This window comes from Benincasa hispida, chromosome 1 (genome assembly GCF_009727055.1).
Source record: "Benincasa hispida cultivar B227 chromosome 1, ASM972705v1, whole genome shotgun sequence".
In the NCBI taxonomy this organism is placed as follows: domain Eukaryota; kingdom Viridiplantae; phylum Streptophyta; class Magnoliopsida; order Cucurbitales; family Cucurbitaceae; genus Benincasa; species Benincasa hispida.
In genome coordinates, this window is record NC_052349.1 from 29,994,293 (window position 1) to 30,016,212 (window position 21,920).

Genomic DNA, 21,920 nt, shown 5'->3' on the forward strand with positions numbered 1-21,920 from the left:
CGGTTACAATAACCGATGGATCCCACTAACCCACGTTCGAACGTGAAAATTGGCATAATTATAATATAATTAATCAATTAATTAATAAATAAATATAATCATATTATATTTTTATCCTATAGTTTGATATCACATATCTACTATAATATTTTCTCCTCTACTTGATATAAATCATATTTATATCTAATTTCCTCCAAAATAATGTATCTCATACATTTAGCCAATTATATCATATATAATTAACCAATCCAATTATATCATATATAATCGAACTTCCTCTTGTCAATTTAAACATTCAAATTAACCCAAACACTGGTTATCAACTTTATCATAGCTACCCAGGGGACCTAATGGACCTGTGGCTCGAAGCTCCAACGGTCCGTGAATAGCTGACTAAACTCTTTAGCCACGAGATCCACCATCTGTTAACTATCAGGCATTCCACTAAAGACCAACAGTTGAACTCTTCTTACCACAGATATATTTCTGGGTCCATCGGATATAACCAATCATAAGTACGATGACCTTTCACAGATGCTCGTAAGTACAACTGGGCCAAATTACCGTTTTGCATCTGTAGTTACATCTCATTCCTTAAGTACCACTGATTCCTCTAATGAACAATACAACATAGTCCAACTATGTGTGAACACCTCTCGAGCCAAGAGAAGGTGTGTGGCGCACATCGTTCAAGCTTCGGAATCAGCCCTTAAGGAAAGCTGTCTATCTACTTACCCCTGCCTCAGGGAAGGAGTGAATTCCATCTGTGCAGCTGAGTTCCCAGCTCCCAAATCAGACGAACCCAAAATGGTAGGTTTAAATCGGTGATTTGTTGACTCGCACCCATACAAATCAAAGGACCGCCCTCAATGGCATGAGTTCTCAACTCACTCAAGATTGAGGTCATTTACCTATGGTCATCCTAGTGAAGTGAAGGCTCTGTCATGAATGGTGTTATATAACGAGGCGTTAACACTTTGTGGTCAGGTCTTATACAAACTCTTTGTAATAGGACGCCCCGCTCGCATGTCCCCAACATGATGAATCAGATCAGACCATCTATGATAAATCACAAACTTGTGACCATTCCACAAGGCGGGTCGCATCTGTAGCATTACCAGGATAAGGTTTCTCTCCTATATCCATATACTACAAACCATTTTGGTTATCACTCAAGACATGATCCACTTATATATCACCACATACATGCTTGAGTCACATATAGATAACCAGGGATTTTATGTTTATTGGTTTGTGGTAAAGCAAATAAAACAAGTAACTAAGAAAAATACAATATGTGAAGTAAATATCATATATTAACAACACAAACGTTCGTACATATTGTTTACAAACTACAGGACACGAGATTTTAGGGCATCAACCCCAATAGTATCTCATACATCACACCGCTCATATCAGATATAATCGAACTACCTCTTGTCAATTTGAACATTTCAAATCAACACCAAGAACTGATTCTCAACTTGAATACATTGAGCTACTAAGGGGATCTTATGGACCTATAGCTCGAAGCTCCAACGGTACGTGAATAACTGACTAAACTCTTCAGTCATGAGATCCACCATTCGTTAACTACCAGGCACTCCACTAAACACCGACAGTTGAACTCTTCTTACTATAGATATATTATGTGTCCATATCAACCAATCAACAGAGCGATAACCCTTCACATATCGCTCGTAAGTATAGCTGGGTCAATAACCGTTATGCCCCTGTAGATACATCTAACTTCTTAAGTACCACTAATTCTTCTATTGAACATAAGTCATAGTTCTACTATGACTGAGTCCTCTCTTCCAAAGAAAAGTTGTGGCCACTATGTTCAAGACCCAGAATCAGCCTTTAAGGAAGCAATCTATCTACTTACCCCTACTTTAAGGAAGGAGTGAATTCCATCTTGTGTAACTAAGTTTCCAGCTCCCAAATCAGACAATTCCCCAAAAAGGTAGACATATTGAGTTGACAATCTGGCCACTCTCACCCATACTAATCAGTGGACCACCCTCAAAGGCAAAAGTTCCTAAACATTGAGGATGGAGGTCATGTCACCTATGGTCGTTTAGGTGAGATATAAGTCTCAAGTATCAATAGCATTATATACAGAGACTAGTCATCTCGTGGTCTGGTCATATACAAACTCTTTGTATAGGACACCCCCACTCGCATGTCTCTACATGAATGATCAGGATCTACCATCTGTAGTAGTTCACAACACTTGTAAACCTCTACAAAGCTGGCCGTATCCATAGTGTCACCAGGATCAGGTATCCCTCTTTAATTCTTATACTACAGACCTATTTAGGTTATCACTTAAGGCATGATCCACTTGTATATCTCATATACATGCTTAAGTTTACATATAATGACCATGGAGCTTTGTTTATTGGATATGAGTAAATGCCAAATAAAATAACTGTTATTTTATTCATAACAATGTGTATAGATTAAAAACTATGAGACTCTGGGAAAATTAGGACACCAATCCCAACATAATTGCCATGTTGAATAATTGGTCTTTCCAAAACTATAGGATCAACGTCAACTCTACATAAAGTAACTTCCTCAATGGTTTCATCCACTCGGACTCCACCGACAATTTCTAGTAAATCTAGTTGTTCATTTTCAACATCATCCACTTTTGGTATATCCCATATTCGCTTATTTTTTACTACTTGAACAACTTTCCAACTACTGTCGTATTTTATATCATCAAGGTAAAAGATTTATTGTGCTTGGATAGCAAAGATGAAAGGCTCATCAACATTATTTTGGACTACTTGAATAACTAAATATATTTCAAAATATTCGATGATTTTTTAAATGGGTTATACTGGAAACAAAATTGAAAAAACCAATATATCTAATTTTATATTGAAAGAACCAATATTCTAGGCATCCACCATTAAAGGTCTCTTTTGCAAGACAATGAACTATGTCATTATTGATTCAAGTAACAAAAAATTATATCAACCATTAGGCAACTTGAATTCTCCATACAAACACATTAAAATTACAAAAACTTGATATTTTTTAGATCACAATCAAAAGAAATTAACTTTAGTACAAAAAAGATATAATAAAAAATAAAAAGAAAAAAGAAAAAAAGTATCTCTTCAACTTCCTACAAAGGTGTATTTGGATTTTGATTTTGATTATGCCACCAAAACAATCAAAAAAAACTTTCAATCATAATATGTATATTCAAGAACTAAAACTTGTTTTCTTGCTATTTTTTATCATGTATTTTCCAAAAAACAAAGATGAGAGAAAATTTTGAAATTAACTTTTAAAGATATTCTTTTTTATCTTCTATTGGCGGCAAACGACAGCGACACTATCTCTCTATCGGCAACGAACGACGGTGGCAAAACTAACTCAATATCGCCTAGGGTTTCAATTTGGGGGAAGAAGAAAGGCAATCGATCTACCTTCTCCCTGATTTGGTTTTTATACCAAATCTCTCGACGGCTATCGAAGGCTGTCGGGAGATCTGTAGGGGAAACTTCCGACAAATATATAACTCGCCAGAAGTTCATATAACTCTCGACGGGTAATGTACCACCATCAGGTGATAGTTCCAATCTCTCGACGGATAGTATACGTCATCGGGAGTTCTTCCTAACTTCCGACGTGTCCCTTACGTATTCGGGAGAGACCCTATCTCCCAACGACCGATCTCCTGACACCGGATTTAAGCGTTGGGAGATCCTCTTTTTCCTGTAGTGTCTCTTCTAGCAACAACATTATGAAGAGGGACTATTCTTTTCATGGTTTGGTCTTATACAAACTCTTTATATAGAATAGCTCCGCTCACATGTATCCACATGAATGATCAAGATCAGATCGTTTGTAGCACTCTACAACAATTGTAACAACTACAAAGGGGAACCTATCCGTAGTGTCACCAAGATAAGCTACCCAACCTTGTCCATCTACTACAGACCGTTTAGGATATCACTTAAACATGATCCACTTGTATATTGGGTTTTATGTCCTAAAACTCGTGGTTTGTAAACAATAAAACTTATTCTGAATATTCAATAAGTTGTTATTGCAAATATGTATTTGCTTATTTCGTTTTAAAAATAAATCCAATAAACTAAAAGATCCATGACTTTTACATGAGTACTTGAACTTTATGTGGAGACATAAAAATGGATCAGGTTTGAGTAAAGTCAAAATGATATATAGTATATGAATAAGGTTAGGTGCCTTATTCTGGTAACACTATTAGATGCGGCTCACTTTGTAGTTGTTACAAGGTATTGTAAAGGGCTACAGATGATGTGATCCTAATTCATATATGTTTTGTTATGAGGAGTGGGGGCGTCCTGTGCAATGGGTTTGTATAAGATTGGACCAGGAAAAAAGTCATTCTTACTTTATAACACTGTTCACTGTTTAAAACTAACTATTTCAAAGCGATGACTTAGGTAACTTAACCTTAATCCTGAGCTAACTATGAACTCCTGTTTATTCAAGAATCCTTAAATTTGAATAGGTGAGGGTTGGTTCAACAATACCGACTCAATAAACCTCCATTTCAGGGGTAAGACCGGGTAGATAGTTGGGGATATAGGGTGCAAGATGGAATTCACTCCTATCCGCTTCTAGGGACAGTAGAGAGGTTATTCCCTTAAGTGCTGACTCCGAATCTTGAACAAGGGGCCCTACCCTCTCATTGGCACGAGAATGACTCAATTTGTTGGTTGGATCACTAATCAATTGTTCATTAGAGGATCAATGGACTTAAGGAATAAGAGGTAATCTCGGGGGTAAAACAAACATTTAACCCAACCGTTATTACGAACAACCTGTGAAGGGTTAACTTACTAATTATGGCTATATTGAGTGGACATAATATATCTTATAGTAAGGGGAGTACAACTATGGGCTTTAGTGGAGTGACCCATTAGTTAACGAATGGGGGTTAATTTGGTGTAAAGAGGTTAGCAAATTAATCTCGGGTCGTTGGAGCCTATGATCTATAAGTCCACAAGGTTTCCCTACTAGCTCGTAAATGAATTAGCTTTAGAGTAACGTGATAAGTTGATTTGAACGTTTAAATTAAATTAAGGGAATTAGTAATTATATGTGATATAATTACGCATTTAATTTTAGAATTAAAAGGAATTGGAGAATTAATTAATATTTAAATATGTTTTAAATATTAAATTCATGAAGGTAGAATTTGTGTAAAATTAATTTATATTTGATATTAAATTAATTAGAATTAATTAAACTATTTAATAATTATTATTATTAATTTTATTAGAAAATTAATTTATGAAATTAATTTTGTAAAATTAATAAAGTTTTCATTTTTTTAAATCAAAATTGTTTTGAGAAATCAATTTGAAATTAGGAAAATTGGAAAAATACAAATTTTGTGAAAAGTTGGAAAACTCCACTCACCTTCATGAAGTTGCTCACACTAAACCCACTAAATTATGCTTCAAATCTCCAAGCATGAGCTGTATCTCATGCAAGCTTCTCCATTGCATGATAGTCCTGCAATAAATAGAAAAGACTGAAGTAGAATTGAAGCATACATCAGTTGAGTTTTTGCTGAAAAAATCGAGTTGAAGAAGGTGTTCTTTAAGTGGGTGCAACAGTGGGTTCTTCTCCAAATTTCCTTCATTTAAGCTTATTTTGAGTCCCACAACTCAATCTAAGGCTCCAAGAGAATAGTAGGAAAGACCTTGATGTGGTTCACAAGAAGATTTGGAGAAGATTTGCAGCTGAATTCAAGATTCAAAAGGTTCTACAAAGGTATGTCATGAAACCCTCTTATTATTGTATGAGTATGCTTCATTTATAGCCAAAATTGATGAATTAGAATTCTTATTGATCCTTGTTGCTTCCGCTGCATGTTGATATACTCCTACAATTAGTATCCGAGCATCATTTAAGCATTCAATTTGGTTTAATTTTGATGTGGTGGGTGTTTTTCATGAGTTGATCAAGTTTCAAGTGAGATTTCGTTTCAAGTGAGATTCTGGTGGAATGTTCGGGCAAGATTTCAAGTTCAAGCGAGATTTTGAATCAAGTTTGAGCGAGATCTCTAGTTCGAATGAGATTCTAATGGAATTTCGAGCGAGAGATCGAGTTCGAGCGAGATTTTGAATTGAGTTCGAGCGAGATTTCAAGCATGGAGCGAGAGATCAATTTTGAGTGAGATTCTTGAATAGGTTTCAGCGAGAGATCGAGTTGGAGCGAGACTTCAACGAGAAGTGAGATTTTGAACCAATTTGATGAGTTTGACCCGTTCACTGAGTGAGGACCATCGAGGATTGACCAGTTTTCTTCAAACTCGATCCAGTTCAGCTTCAAAAGGGTTTTGGCTGGTCCGGTTCAGGAGGTCCACATCTGATTCAAGCTGTTTGGATTTGGTTTGGAGTGGTTCGAGCAACTCGGAAGTGGTTTGGAGCTGTTTCTTGCTGTTTTTGTAATTCTTAGGCCTTTGTTTGCTTGTTTACGCTAAAATTAAAACCATATCAATATGTATTTAATTATTTATGCATGTGATATATGTTAATTAAATAAATCTTATATAAGCATACAGTATGCCATGTAGATTTTAAATTTCAACATAGGAAGTATGTTACATGCATTGAAAGTATGTTATAAAATGTTATAATATTTAATATGCATGTTTGGGGTTTCTTTTATTTACTATAAAAGTTATATTAAATATTGAATGCCTTTGATGTATGTTGTGGATGTTTAGTATGTCTAAAATTTTGTAAGGTGTGATAAAATTGGGTTAGATATTTAAAATCCATAACAAAGAACAACTGCATGCTCACGTAGGTTAATCGCTCGTTTTAATAGTTAAAATAGGTCGTTAAACTTATAAAAGTCAAGTTACAAACTCAATCGGTCCTGCCGAAGGCTGGAGGTATTTAAGTTGATGGTCTACAAAACACCTCCAACCTGGGGATTATGGCCGAATTATTGAGCGTTGTTAACCGGTTTTATAAGCAATACGTGAACGATGTGAGATTTTAAAACTAGTTTATCACCAAGACATCGTAAGTTAGATCCAATTATAAACGTTATATTGGATAAACACCTAGATTTAGGTTGTTTAATTAGCCAAAACAAACCTAATAAACGTATACCCCGTTTATTCATTAGACCGCTTCAGTGGAAGTTTAATAACATATATGATATTTTATTAGAACACTTCAGTGAAAATAAAATAATGTATATGATATGTTAGAACATTTCAGCGGGAGATTAATAAACATATATCATTTCTAGCTCTCACGACCCTAAGAGTTCACAATCGAAATTAATGTGGCACTTCGTATCACCCTTGGAGTGACTTCCATTCGAAAAGTGTTTACATGAATTAAGATTTTGGTGAATAGGGGAAGTTGTTCACTTTAAAATCAAATGTGATATTTCAGTTTTAAAATTTTCACGTTCTTAAGATGTTCAAATCGAAAGGTTCATGCAACACTTTGTGTCACCCTGGGAGTGACCTCCATTCGAAAAGTGTTTGCATTAATTGATCATGGTGAATGAGGGGAAGCAGTTCAATGGAAAATCAGATATATGATATATTGATTTCAATTCTCACATCCCTAGACAATTCCCACCGTGAGATCCGTGCAGCACTTCATGTCACCTAGGAGTGACCTCCATTCGGAAAGTGTTCGTCATAGACCAAGACCAAAGTGAATGGGGGTAAGTAGTTCATAGTAAGTAGGTGAAGGATATGTGTATATCCTATGGTCTCTTCTGTTGGTTTGAACAACGAGATTCCTATGTTGTGCCTTCTTGTCGTCTTTAAGTCGACCTCGCTAGTCATTTAATGATGACTATCCCCTCGGAGGGTTTTAACATAGGATTCGGAACAACTCAAACTTTAGAAATGGATAGGATTTCTAAAGTCGGTTTCAACTTTGACTTTCCAACTTCGGGAGCATCATTGGGATCAGACTTCTGAGATCTAAAAACAGAAGGTTACACTTACACAATTACTAAAGAGTTAGTAATTTCTGACAATAAATGATAGCTAAATAACTATAGGAATATGAGTTATTCTGGAGATAGTATTTAGTCAAGAATGTCTTATTGTAGTATCGTTACAAAAATAATCTTGGGTATATTATTCCTTTGTTAAAAACTTGATTGGATTTAAAAGAAATTCACTTATAAAATCTGTTTATATTTTTTCAGAATGACAAGTTCACTAGTACAATTATTGGCATCTGATAAACTAATTGGAGACAAAATATGCAACTTGGAAATCAAATCTGAATACTATACTGGTGATAGATGATTTACGGTTCGTCTAAACAGAGGATTGTCCTCCCATTCTAAGCTCTAACGTAAACCGAATTGTTCGAGATGCGTACAATAGATGGATTGGGGTGAATGACAATGCTCGTGCCTATATCCTCGCTAGCATATCTGATATTTGGCGAAGAAATACGAGGTTATAGGTACTACCAAAGAGATTATGGAATCTCTACGAGAGATGTTCGGACAACCGTCCTTCTCCCTTAGGCACGATGCTATTAAGTACGTTTACAAATGTCGCATGAAAGAGGGGGCCTCTATTCGTGAACATGTCCTAGACATGATGGTCCACTTAAATGTGGCGAAAGTCAATGGGGTTGTCGTTGACGAGAGAAGTCAACTCAGTTTTATTCTAGAATCTCTTTCGAAGAGTTTTCTACAGTTTTACATGAACACGCTTATGAATAAAATTGAATACAGTTTGATTACTCTTTTAAAGAGCTACAAACTTACCAAATAATAGTGAGAGTTAAAGGTTTGAAACCGGAAGTACACGTTACTACTACTGAGAGGAGAGGAACGTCCTCCAAAAAACCTGATGCTGCTTCCTCTTCACAGAGTAAGAGTATTCCTGTTAAGAAGAACAAGGGGAAAGGGAAGAAGAAAACCACGAGGAGAAAAGGCAAGGCTAATCTGCAGACAAAGGAAAGTGTTTCCACTGCAACGAAGAAGGGCAATGAAAGAGGAACTGCCCTCAGTACCTTGCTGAGAAGAGAGTAGAGAAGGCAAAACAGGCAAACTAGTTCTTAAGGATTGCTTGCTCAACTTAACGAGTGGGAGATGTTATTGTTTGAAGATAATTTTATCTGTTTTTGTTATCTAGTAAAGAACAAATTGTATATTTTTTGTTGTAAATAAAATATTCATTTTCAAAAATTATGTTTTTTCTATCTCATAGAAACTTCTGTTAAGAATCAACATAGTTAAAAGCCATTTGCAAATATTTAAATATTTAAAACGCTAGAAATCAATTAAGGCAAGTAGTTATTTAACCTAAGTGATAAGTTTAAAACACTTGAAAAGTTTAGAGTGTACAAAACTTGTTAGGTAAAACTGAAATACTTCGATTGGATCAAAGTATAGAAAATTTATGATTTCTAGGTCTATTTGATAGAACATGAAATCCAGTGACAAACTTTCTAGTTGCCTTAGATTGTTTTCTCAACATCATTGGAATATTGTTCCAAATCACCTTGTATTATTTGTTTCCCTAAAAACTTGCATAAATCAATAAAGAGTTATTGAATTAACAATGTAAACAAAGTTGTTTAAATAAATCAGATGCGTCTTAATCAAAGAGTTGAGAGTACCTCAATATTGCGGGAGGAATGTATGACTTCCTAGCCATTATTGAGAAACAAGTGAGAATAAGATGCATTCCCTATATAGTTTAATAAAAACTCAATTATATATTAACATGTTTACAACGATTCTCTCGAATAAAGTATTTGAGAATTACCTAATAAGACTAGGAATACCAGATTAATAACCTAGGGTAATAACCTAGGGTAAATAGGAGAAAACTGGGTATGGGATACCGAATGGTAAACCATGGTTTTGGAATGCCCTAGTTTATTGTATTTCTCTGTAAAACTTAGAAACACAGTTTTATATATTTTGATATATAAGTTACCACTGAGTTTTAGTTCAAGTGGGAGTTTATTGGATTTTATGCCCTAAAACTCATGGTTTGTAAACAATAAAACTTATTCTGAAAGTTCAATAAGTTGTTATTGAAAATATGTATTGCTTATTTCGTTTTAGAAATAAATCTAATAAACTAAAAGATCCATGACTATGAGATAAGTACTTGAACTTTATGTGGAGACATAAAAGTGGATTATGTTCGAGTAAATAGTCAAAATGATCTATAATATATGAATAAGGTTGGGTGCCTTATTCTGGTAACACTATTAGATGCGGCCCACTCTGTAGTTGTTACAAGGAGTTATAAAGTGCTACAGACGATGTGATCCTAATTCGTACATATTTTTTCATGAGAAGTAGGGGCGTCCTGTGCAATAGGTTGGTACAAGATCGGACCATGAAAAAAGTCACTCTTACTTTATAACGTTGTTTACTATTTAAGACTGACTATTTTAAAGCGATGACCTAGGTAACTTAACCTAAATCCTAAGCTAACTATGAACTCCTATTTATTTGGGATTCATCCCTTAGATTTGCATAGGTGAGGGTTGGCTCAACAGCCGATTTAATAAACCTCCATTTTAGGGGTAAGATCGGGTAGATAGCTGGGGACATAGGGTGCAAGATGGAATTCACTCCTACCCACTTTTAGGGATAGTAAAGAGGTTGTTCCCTTAAATGCTGACTCCGGGTCTTGAACAAGGGGCCCCACCCTCTCATTGGCCTGAGAGGGATTCAGTTTGTTGATTGGATAACAAATCAATTGTTCATTAGAGGATCAGTTGAACTTAAGGAACAAGAGGTAATCTCGGGGGTAAAACAGACATTTGACTCAGTCGTTATTACGAACAACCTGTGAAGGGTTAACTTACTAATTATGATTATATCGAGTGGACATAAATATATCTACAGTGAGGGGAGTACAACTAATGGGCTTTAGTGGAGTGACCCATTAGTTAACGAATGGGGGTTAATTCGGTGTAAATAGTTTAGCCAATTAATCTCGGATCGTTTAGAGCCCATGATCTGTAGGTCCACAAGGTCCCCTACTAGCTCGTAAATGGATTAGCTTTAGAGTAACGTGATAAGTTGATTTGAAACGTTCAAATTAGAATGAAGGGAAATAGTAATTATATGTGATATAATTACACGTTTAATTTTAGAATTAAACGAAATTGGAGAATTAATTAATATTTAAATATGATTTAAATATTAAATTTACGAAGTTGGAATTTGTGTAAAATTAATTTAATATTTGATATTAAATTAATTAAAATTAATATAAATTGTTTAATTTAATTAATTATTAATCTTATTAGAAAATTAATTTATGAAATTAATTTTATGAAATTAATAAAGTTTTCATTTTTTGAAATCAAAATTGTTTTGAGAAATCAATTTTGAAATTGGGAAAATTGGAAAATTACAAATTTTGTAAAAAATTGGAAAAATCCACTCACTTCATGAAGTTGCTCATATTAAACCTACTTAAATTATGCTTCAAATCTCCAAGCATGAGCTGCATCTTATGCAAGCTTCTCTATTGCATGATAGTCCTACAATAAATAGAGAAGAATGAAGTGGAATTGAAGTATGCATTAGTTGAGTTTTTGTTGAAAAAATTGAGTTGAAGAAGGTGTTCTTCAAGTGGGTGCAACAGTGGGTTCTTCTCCAAATTCCCTTCATTCAAGCTTATTTTGAGTCCTACAACTCAATCTAAGGCTCCAAGAGAATAGTAGGGAAGACTTTGAGGTGGTTCACAAGAAGATTTAGAGAAGATTTGCAGCTGAATTCGAGATTCAAAAGGTTCTACAAAGGTATGTCATGAAGCCCTCTTATTATTGTATGAGCATACTTCATTTATAGTCAAAATTGATGAATTAGAATATTTATTGATCCTTGTTGCTTCCGCCGCGTACTGATATACTTCTACACTGTATGTCTCTACATACATGTTTAAGTTACAATAGATAACCTTGAATCTTAATTTATTGGTTTTAGGTTAATGCAACTAAATGTCATATAAAGTACAACTTATTTTATTAGATAAATAAAAATTTGTACAAATATAATTACAAACTACAAGACCACGAGATTTAGGACATCATCTTCAATAGTTGATAGAGTGTAATATTACTCTAAAGTGTGTATCATCGATACACTATAATTATATTGTTGGTATATAATTTTAATGATATAATACTCATACACTTTTGATATAATGAATACTAGTACACTATTAGTACACCAATATTATACTAAAAATGAATTTTGAATGAGATGTTGATACATTACTTATACACAAGTATAGTATTTAAAATTACATTTTGAATTATGGTTTATACACTATTGGTGTATTGGTGATGCACTATTGATCCACTACTATACACTAATATAATATTTAAAATTGCTTAATGACTAATTTGTATCTGATTTACTATTGATATACTTTGAGCATTAATAAAAATGAATGTTGATCGATGTCTAATATACTACTCATATTTACTTAAAATTTCAATTAAACAAAATATGCATACTTTGTTTTAAAATAAATTACTGAGTGATATTTGATATACTACTAATATGTTGTTAATGTACTTCAAATATCAATGAAATGATATACACAATTTATTTAAAATAATGATTGATTGATATTTGATTTACGGTTGATATACTTAAAAAATAAATAAGATGAATGTTAATTGTTGTGAGATAGACTATTGATATATTTGAAATATACATCATCCAAAATACACAGATGAGAGAAGATTAAAAGATTTAAATAGAAAATCGAATTGAATCGGTTTGGTAATTTGTCAACTTCAATTTGTCCCTGTCCCAATCCAACAAATGGAATCTTAAAAAAAAAATACAAAACAAAACAAAAGAGCAAAACAAAACATGTTTTTGTTACATTAATCAAAATAAATTGTTTTGGTGGGAGGGACCTTTTATAATCATGGATCTGAAATTCAAACAAACACGTGAGAAGAGTGTTATCCAATAATAGTGGTAAAACTGACCATAATTCAATTTGTAGGAATGTTTGGGATAAAGAGTAATTATTATAGTCCTAATTTATTATAGTATGAGTTATTATCGTTTGTGTTTGGATGTAGATTATTTTAGTTTGAGTTATAATAATATGTATTTAAGGTGTAAACTATTTTAGTTTGAAAAAAAAAATAGTAAATTAAAAAATAAAAAATTGATGAATATAAAATAATAAAAACGGTAATAAATAATAAAGACTATAATAAATAGAAGTTTTAAAATAGTATTCACCGTAATTAATCAAGATTTTAAAATAACATTTATCATAACAAGAGGTTGTTGTGAATACTCTTTGTCCCAAACGATGCTCAGTGATTCTCCCAAATTCAAATATTATATTAAAAGAAAAATGTAACAATGGGTATTACTGGTGGATTTACTATTACTCTATTGTTAAACAATACAAACCTTTTAGCTTTTTCTCCTCCATCATTATCCTTAGCAAGATGTTTGTAGGTTATTTATTTACTACATATATATGTATATATATATATATATTAAATATTTAATTGGTGTTCCCTCTTTTTTTTTTAAGTGGCATAGGTGTTCGTTCTTTTTGGATCAATATTTAACTGGACAAATGTTAATCCTACCTACCATGTATATGCATAATTCTTCCTATTAATTCACTCATTTTATGACTTGTTTGAAACATTTATGAATAGCTTGAAATCAACGACATATATGATTTCTTTCCAAATAACCTTTTAAGCGTTCACAAAGAGAATAGAAAATAGAAAAGTACTCAATAATTTGAGCTAAATTATTAATGTAGTCTTTATGATTTTAAAATTTTAAATTTTCTTTATGATTTCAAAATTTTAAATTTCATCTCTATAGTTAATAATTGGTTAAGTTTCATAAATCATCTTTGAATTGGTTTTTATTCGTCCTATTTGATTTCTCTTCATTTTTACTTAATTTTAAAACTATAATACAATCAACTTTACACAGTTAACTAAATAGAAAGTATCAATTTATTGTCGAAAATGTGTTTTGTAAGGTTTGGTGTAACGCCTCAAGCTTAGAAGGAGGACATGAATGAACCAAAATCATATCTGAATGAGAGGAACCCCAAGGATATGAAAGTATGATTAAGAAAGGATTTAAAAGAATTAAACATCACTACTTATACCAACAAGGTGTACCTTCCTTTTCGGTGACTCAATCATAGAAACACACTTAACGTTGGAGCAATCCTATATTGGGTAACCTCCTAAGAATTCCTAAAAAATGCATGTGAGTGAGGACAAAACATACTAAAAGGACTAGTATTGGTTTGTGGGGATAATTTTCACTTCTATAAACATTCAAGAAAAATAAGGATGACATAACCAGGTTGAAGGGGATGTAGGAAAATATCTAGACAATCAAATGTCAAATTTGGATTTCGAATCCGAGTCTGATTCCTAGGCTTTTCTTAAGCATTTCTTTTAAGCCAGGTAGTGACTTTCAACTCTTTCAAGTCTTTTTAAACCATACTTCATATGTGATCTCAATTCATCCATATTCCCCCCTAAACTTAGAGTATTACGGTTTGATTAAACCACCAAAGTGAGCATAGTTCAACTGACATACTAATGTGTTAGCAACTAAAATATTTGTAATTCGAATCATCCTACCGTTTATTAGAAAAAAGCTCAATAATGAAGATATGTTTTTGGAAACAAACTCCACAATGGTATGATATTGTCCACTTTGAGCATAAACCCTCATGGACTTGTTTTCACAATCTCAATTTTTTTTTTAATTCCCACATACTATTCCCAAACATTGTTTTCCCATGCACAACCAAACATAGTCATCCTTGATTTAATTTTATTCCAAGACATCCTTAATTTATGGGTATTGAGAAAACCTCAATCCAAATGGCTCCTTAAACTCATTTTTTCCAAAATAAGGGAAAGAGAGAAAAAAAGGGGAAAAGACTAAAAAACCTTCGGGAACGAGCGTAATGGAATTGACTTTATATATTTTAGGTCGAATTCATTTACACCTTTTTGCTTTTGAAATTTGATGTTGTTACACATTGTTTTTTATACTCTATTTATCTCTTAATATATTTTTCCAAAGTAGAATAATCAATTGAAAAAGAAATAATAAAAAAAGAAGAGCAAGAAGGAAAATTTTCACAGATAAAAAAATGTCAAACTATTTACAAAAATAAGAAAAAAAAAGGTCTATCAGTGATAGATTTGTATCAGTTTCTATCACTATAATATCAATGATAGACTTCTATGAATTTCTATCACTGATAGACACTGATAAATTTCTAACAGTTTCTATCACTGATAGATATTGATAGACTTCTATCAGCGTCTATCAGTAATTGATTTGTATAAGTTTCTATCACCTATAGTATCAATGATAGACTTCTATTAATTTCCATCACTGATAGATATTGATAGACTTCTATCAAGAAGATTAAATTTTACTTGTGTAATTGTGTTCCCAACTCCCCAATCAAACAAACCCCTAAAATGGTAGGCATAATGAGTCAACGAATTTAACCACTCTCACCCATACAGATCAAAGGATCACCTTATAGAAAGAAGTTCACAACTCACTCAGGATTTAGGTCAAGTCACCTATGGTCATCTTGATGAAATGTAAATCTCTTCTAGCAATAACATTATTAAGAGGGATTATTCTTTTCATGGTCCAGTCTTATACAAAATCTTTATATAGGATACCCCTACTCACATGTCTCCACATGAATGATCAGGAATAAATCATTTGTAGCACTTTACAACAATTGTAACAACTACAAAATGGGTCGTATCTGTAGTGTCACCAGGATAAGGTACCCAGCCTTATCCATTTACTACAAACCGTAGGATATCACTTAACATGATCCACCTATATGTCCCCACATACAAGTTTATGTTACAACAGATAACTCTAAACTTAGTTTATTGGTTTTAGGTTAATGCAACTAAATGTAATATAAAGTACAACTTATTTTATTAGATAAATAAAAAGTTTGTACAAACATAATTACAAACTACAACACCACGAGATTTAGAGCATCATCTTCAATAGTTAATAGAGTGTAATATTACTCTAAAGTGTATCATCGATACACTATAATTATATTGTTGGTATATAATTTTAATGATATAATACTCATACATTTTGACATAATGAATACTAGTACACTATATTGATACACCAATATTATACTAAAAATAGATTTGAATGAGATGTTGGTACATTACATATACACAAGTATAGTATTTAAAATTGCATTTTGAATGAGTGCTTTATATACTACTCGTGTATTGGTGATGCACTATTGATGCACTACTTAATACACTAATATAGTATTTGAAATTGCTTAATGACTAATTTCTATCTGATTTACTACTAATATACTTTGAACATCAATAAAAATGAATGTTGATCGATGTCTAATATATTATTCATATATATTTAAAATTTCAATTAAACAAAACATGCGTACCTCGCTTCAAAATAAGTTACTGATTGATATTTGATATACTACTAATATGTTGTTAATTTACTTCAAAAATCAATGAAATGATACACACAATTTATTTAAAATAATGATTGATTGATATTTGATTTAAGATTGTTATACTTAAAAAATAAATAAGATGAATGTTAATTTTTGTGATATAGACTAGTGATACTACTTGAAATATCCATCATCCAAAATACACAGACGAGAGAAGATTAAAAATTTTAATTGAATATCGAATTGAATCGGTTTTGTAATTTGTCCCTGTCCCCATCCAACAAATGGAATCTTTAAAAAAAAAAAAGAAAAAAAAATGTTTTTGTTACATTAATCAAAATAAATTGCTTTGGTGGAGGGACCTTTTATAATTATTGATCTGAAATAATTATTGATCTGAAATTCAAACAAACACATGAGAAGATTGTTATCTAGAAATAGTGGGTAAAACTTAGGCAAGGAATATAATTCAATTCTTAGGGGACGTTTGGGGTAAGAAGTCAATTATAGACTTAGTTTATTATAGTTAGATTGTAATAGTTTGTGTTTAGGGTATAGATTATTTTAGTTTGGATTATAATAGTATGTGTTTGAGGTGTAAACTATTTTAGTTTGAAAAGAAAATAGTAAACATTGTAGCAAAAAAAATTTTTTAAAAATGATTAATATAAAACAGTAAAAACTGTAGTAAATAATAAATACCGTAGTAAATTGGAGTTTTAAAATAGTATTGACGGTAATTAATTGAGGGTTTTAAAATAGTATTTATTGTAATATGAGGTTGTTATTACAGTTTTAGAATAATCATTCTCCCAAGTTGGTTAGTGATTCTCCCAAATTCAAATAAAAATGAAATAATGGGTATTACTTGTGGATTTACTATTACTCTATTGTAATGTTAAACAATAAAAACCTTTTAGCTTTTTCTCCTTCATCATTATCCTTGGGAAGATGTTTGTGGGTTCTTTATTTATTATATATATTTTTTAAATTTAATTGGTGCTGCCTCTTTTTCCATGGCATAGGTGTTCCTTCTTTTTGGATCAATGTTTAATTGGACAAATGTTAATCCTACCTACCATGTATATTCATAATTCTTCCTATTAATTCACTCATTTTATGACTTGTTTGAAACATTTATGAATAGCTTGAAATCCACAACATATATGATTTTTTTCCAAATAACCTTTTAAGTGTTCACAAAGAGAATTAGAAACTGGAAAAGTACTAAATAATTTGAGCTAAATTATTAATCTAGTCTTTATTTTAAAATTTTAAATTTCATCTCTATAATTAATAATTAATTAAATTTCATAAATCATCTTTGAATTGGTTTTTATTCGTCCTATTTGATTTCTCTTTGTTTTTACTTAATTTTAAAACTATAATACAATCAACTTTACACCGTTAACTAAATAGAAAGTATCAGTTTATTGTTAAAAATGTGTTTGGTAAGGTTTGGTGTAATGCCTCGAGTTTAGAAGGAGGACCTGAGTGAACCAAGATCATATTTGAATGAAAGAAATCACGAGAATATGAAAGTATGATTAAGAAAGGCTTTAAAAGAATTAAACGTCACTACGTATACCAACAAGATGTACCGTCCTTTTCAGTAGCTCAATCACAGAAATACACTTAACTTTGGAGCAATCCTATGTTGGGTGACCTCCTAAGAATTCCTATAATGCATGTGAGTGAGGATAAAATATGCTAAAAGGACTAGTGTTGGTTTGTGGGGATAACTTTCACTTCTATAAGTATTCAAGACAAATAAGGATGACGTAATTAGGTTGAAGGGGATTTCAAATCCCAGTCTGAGTCCTGGGCCTTTCTTAAGTATTTCTTTTAAGCCAGATAGTGACTTTCAACTTTTTAAGTCTTTTTTTAACCATACTTCATATCCTTATGATCATTTTAATTTAGATGTGATCTCGGTTCATCCATGTCTCTCCGAAACTTGGAGTGTTACGGTTTGATTAAACCACCAAAACAAGCATAGTTCAACTGACATACTAATGTATTAACAACTAAGATGTTTGTACTTCGAATCATCCTACCATTTATTAGAAAAAGGCTCGACAACGTAGATATGTTTTTTGGAAACATGCTCGATCAATCACTCTTACTCCTTTTTCCAAAAGAAGGGAAAAAGAAAGAAAAAAGGGATAAAAGACTAAAAAACCTTGAGGAACGAGCATAGTGGAATCGACTTTATATATTTTAGGTCAAATTCATTTGCACCTTTTTGCTTTTGAAATTTGATGTTTTTACACATTGTTTTCTTTACTCTATTTATCTCTTAATATATTTTTCCAAAGTAGAATAATCAATTGGTAAAATAATATTAAAAAAAGAAGAGCAAGAAGGAAAATTTTCACAAATTAAAAAAATGTCAAACTATTTAAAAAAATAGGAGAAAAAAACACTAGACTTCTCTATCAGCGTCTATCAGTGATAGACTTGTATCAGTTTCTATCCTTATAATATCAATGATAGACTTCTATAAATTTATATAACTGATAGATACTGATAAAATTTTGCTATTGTGTATAAATAGTTTCTCTTATTTTTTTACTTTTGAAATTCCTCGAGCAAAAATAACATTCGAACAAAATAATTAAAAAAGTGAAAAAGAAAAGAAAAAAGCAAATACAAGCGGTTGTTGGCAAAAAGGTGGTAAAAATTGTGCTTGTTTTCTCACAATTTCTTATCTATAGTTATGTACTTCTTATACAAACCTTTGAATTGTAACCAATTTCTAAAAACACAAGCTATTTATTTTTAAAACTATATTTGATATTGTTTGATAACTATTTTGTTTTAGATTAAGAATAAATATTTGTATGTATCAAATATAACGAAAACTTCAGTCGATGTTACATACTAATATATTAAAAAATGAACCATTTTAATTGAAAATTGACTTGACTTCGTTATTCTTTTATATTATTAATTTTCCCAAGTCCTAACAACCATAATTTATTACATTGATTGATTTTGAAGTCTAAAGTTAAAATAAAATAATAAAAAGGGAAAAATATATTATTTTACAAGAAAAAGCTGATACATTCTAAACAATATATTATTGTAAGAGTTCACATGATTCAGTTGTGAATATTAAAAATCGAAGAAAAAGTAATGACTATTAAAATTAAGTTTTGGTGGACAGAAGATATCAAATACTCTCTTTTCAAAATTTCTCAAATTTATTTAGAAACTATTTTTGGAATAGTTATGAATATAATAGATGGCTTAAAATCAATATATTTTGTGTATCTTCAGAATTATTTATTTATAAGTTATTTTTAAATATATTAAAATGAACGAAAATATTATAAATATAATAAAATGTCGCTATCGATTAGTGTCAGATGCTGATAGACATCTATCAATGATAGACGTCGATAGATATCTATCATTAGTAGATAGACAATACCTATCACTAATAAACTATGATATTTTACTATATTTTAAATATATTTATCATTTAAAACAATTTTTTTAAAAAAATTAATGTGTCAGTTAAAAGATAATTTATTTGGAAACTTTTTGTTTTAAAAGTAATAAGTATTAGGACAAAGTTTCACAAAAGAGAGAAATCTCAGTCATATCCAGCAATTACTTTAAAAATAATAATATTAATAATAATCTCATAACAAGCAACATTTTTTCAACATATTCATCAGGTTAAACTAAAATTTTAGTTCTGTTGATACCAAAATTTGGTATCAGATGTGTGAAAATCGTACACTAGTGTAGTGCTACACCACCAAAACTTCATTGATTAAGTCAGTAATAATTTTAAGATGGCTAGAGAATAAAGAGTTTAAAGTTTTTCCAAGCTTTTAGCATACCTGCCATGTCAAAATCTTTCTTTGTTATATAGAGATGTAGTTTTGTAATGATTATTTGCTAATTAATTTATAGGATCATTAATTAACCGTTACTTTTTTTAGTACAGAATAGAGGTAGGAGATTTGAACCACAAACCTTTTGGTCCTTAGCACATATATGTGCCAGTTAAGCTAAGCTCTTGTTGATAATTAAACCGTTACTAACTGTTACGAATTGATGAAACTATTTCACTAATAAACCCAAGCACATGTAGAAATTAAACACTTTAGACATAATTTTGCCTGAATGGGTCAGCCTCCATGGTTAGGCATTGGGCGATCCTACAAGTCGGCCTTCATGAAGTTTACGAAATTAGCCTGTATTGGCTTCTTAACTTCCAGAGTCGACTTTCATGGTTCTTGATGATCTTATGACGAGAATTGATATTCTTAGCTCTTACAATTGAGCCTATGGGTCGACCCCCTACTTAACCAAATAAAACCATTCTCTTAAAATCTTCTAATAACTAAATACTTAGACATATTGTTTATCCACGAAAAATTCTAATAAATATTAGGGCCTCATGTGATCATTTAGATCCCCTTTGATAAAAATGTAAGTCTCGCCAAAGATAATATAATTTAATTGGCATACAACTATACGAGTGTTTAGTAACCACGAGGTTTGTGATTCAAATCCCCATTCCTCTAAATGTACTAAAAAAATTAAGCTATTTAGTAACCATTTTGTTTTCTATTTTTGTTTTTTAAAATAAGGTTTTCCAAAATTTCTTACTCATTGTTTTTGGGCAAATATCAATTTATACCTAAGATGGTATCAATTTAAACCATAAACTAAGAATTGTATCAATTTAAACCTTAAATTTTAGGGGTTATTTCAATTTAAATCCTGAACTTTGGGATTTATATCAATTTAAATCTCAAACTAATAATTAAATCAATTTAAATCCTGAAATTATACAAGTGTATTAATTTAAACCCAAAACTTTCATAAATATATCAATTTAAACCCTGAACATTAATAAGTATATCCAAATAAAATATAATTGAGGGTTTAAGTTGATACAATTATGAAAGTTCGGGATTTAAATTGATACAATCCTCAAAGTTCAGCCTTTAAATTTGCTTAGGATTTAATTGATACAACAACCAAAGTTCAAGTGTATAAATTGATATTTGCCCTTGTTTTTTTTTATTTTATTTCCCCGGTAAACTTAAAGATATAAATTATTAATCAATTTTCAAAAACAAAAACAAGCTTTTGAAAACACTTCTAAAATTTATATAACAAAACCTATAAACCAATAGATGGCAGTGACGTTTGTATGTTTAATTTTTAAAAATTGAAAACTAAAACCAAATTATTACCAAACGAGACATTTTTTGTTTTTGGTTTTTTAAAATTAAGTCTATAAACACTCGTCTTACCTTCAAGTTTCTTTACTTTATTATCTATTTTCTACTATTTTCTAAAAATCAAATCAAGTTTTGAAAACTCAAAAAACTAGATTTTGAAAAACTATTTTTGTTTGTGAAACTTTGTCTAAAAATTA